Raw genomic sequence first — 2,074 nt, forward strand, 5'->3', positions numbered from 1 at the left:
TGCTGAGCCGAGATCACACTACTGCGCTCCACTCTGGGCGACAGAACAGGACTCTGTCTCAAAAAAAAAAAAAAAAATTGAGATTGAGTCTAGCTATCGCACCTGGGCTGGAGTGCAGTGGCACCATCTCAGCTCACTGCAACCTCCGCCTCCTGGGTTCAAGCAATTCTCTCTGCCTCAGCCTCCCTAGTAGCTGGGATTACAGGTGCCCGACACCAAGCCCGGCTAATTTTTGTATTTTTTAGTAGAGATGGGGTTTCGCCATGTTGGCCAGGCTGGTCTTGAACGCCTGACATCAGGAGGTCTGCACGCCTCGGCCTCCTAAAGTGCTGGGATTACAGGCGTGATCCACTGCGCCCAGACGAGTTCCCTTAATTTATACCACAAAATATATTATGATATCAATTCACAAGGGTATTTAATCATAGAAACAAAAATTTTTCTTAAAACCAATTTAGGCTCACGCCTGTAATCCCAGCACTTTGGGAGGCCGAGGCAGGCGGATCACTTGAGGTCAGGAGATAGAGACCAGCCTAGCCAACATGGCGAAACCTCATCTCTACTAAAAATTAGCCGGGCATGGTGTGTGTGCCTGTAATCCCAGCTATTCTGGAGGCTGAGGCAGGAGAATCGCCTGAACCTGGGAGGTGGAGGTTGCAGTCAGCCGAAATCGCGCCACTGCACTCCTGCCTGGGTGACAGAGTGAAACTCTATCTCAAAAAAAAAAAAACAACAAAAAACGCACTGCCTTTGTACCCCACCGCGCCTCCACCTGGTGTCTGGGGTCAGGCTGCAGCGCCAGAGCACGTGCTTGCACATAACTGGGGCAGCCTGGCCCCCCACGGTTGGTCCTTTTAACCGCGAGCAACAAGGAGGCGAAAAAAAAATTGATAGTTAATGTGTCTGCTTTTTTTTTTTTTTTTTTTGAGACTGAGCCTGGCTCTGTCGCCCAGGCTGGAGTGCAGTGGCACGATCTCCACTCACTGGACAACCTCTGCCTCCCAGGTTCAAGCAATTCTCCTGCCTCAGTCTCCTATCTCTAGGGGACTTGCCATGTTGGCCAGGCTGGTTTCGAACTCCTGACCTCAGGTGATCCGCCCCCCTCAGCCTCCCAAAGTGCTGGGACTGCAGGCCTGAGTCACCACACCTGGCCTATAGTTAATGTGTCAACTTTTATAAATGAATATAAATATGTCTCTCAAACTTAAAGTATATTTTCACTAAAAAAATAGCAAAATAGAGCTGGGTGTGATGGCTCATGCCTGTAATCCCCAGCACTTTGGTAGGCCAAAATGGGAGGATCACTTGAGACCAGGAGTTCAAGACCAGCCTGGTCAATATAGTGAGCCCCTATCTCTAGTAAAAAAAAAATTAAATAGGCCGGGCGCGGTGGCTCAAGCCTGTAATCCCAGCACTTTGGGAGGCCGAGGCAGGCGGATCACGAGGTCAGGAGATCGAGACCATCCTGGCTAACATGGTGAAACTCCATCTCTACTAAAAATACAAAAAATTAGCCGGGCGTGGTGGCGGGTGCCTGTAATCCCTGCTACTCGGGAGGCTGAGGCAGGAGAATGGTGTGAACCCGGGAGGCGGAGCTTGCAGTGAGCCGAGATTGCGCCACTGCACTCCAGCCTGGGCGACACAGAAAGACTCCGTCTAAAAAAAAAAAAAAAAAAAAAAAATTTAAATAAATAAAAGAGAAAAGCAAAACAGAGCTCTTGAATCGTTTATTTAAAAAATATTCTGAGTTTGGCAGATAAAATAGCTCTGACAAAAGTTTTGGATTAGTTAAAATCTAGAAAATGCCAAGCAAATCTAATTATTTTCATTAACTCTTTTTTTTTTTTGAGACGGAGTCTCGCTCTGTCGCCCAGGCTGGAGTGCAGTGGCGCAGTCTCGGCTCACTGCAAGCTCCGCCTCCCGGGTTCACGCCATTCTCCTGCCTCAGCCTCTCCGAGTAGCTGGGACTACAGGCGCCTGCCACCACGCCCGGCTAATTTTTTGTATTTTTAGTAGAGACGGGGTTTCACCGTGGTCTCGATCTCCTGACCTCGTGATCCACCCGCCTCGGCCT

The 2,074-nt window shown here is 49.3% G+C and overlaps 1 non-coding gene across 1 annotated transcript; it reads left to right on the top strand.

Moving 5' to 3' along the window:
• The first annotated feature begins 741 nt into the window (after window positions 1-741).
• On the top strand, window positions 742-873 carry LOC116462826 (small nucleolar RNA SNORA76). The gene has a single exon (XR_004246477.1). It is a non-coding gene; the product is annotated as a small nucleolar RNA SNORA76 (small nucleolar RNA).
• The last annotated feature ends 1,201 nt before the right edge of the window (window positions 874-2,074 follow it).

Source organism: Hylobates moloch, unplaced genomic scaffold, assembly GCF_009828535.3.
Source record: "Hylobates moloch isolate HMO894 unplaced genomic scaffold, HMol_V3 SCAFFOLD_23, whole genome shotgun sequence".
NCBI classification, from domain to species: domain Eukaryota; kingdom Metazoa; phylum Chordata; class Mammalia; order Primates; family Hylobatidae; genus Hylobates; species Hylobates moloch.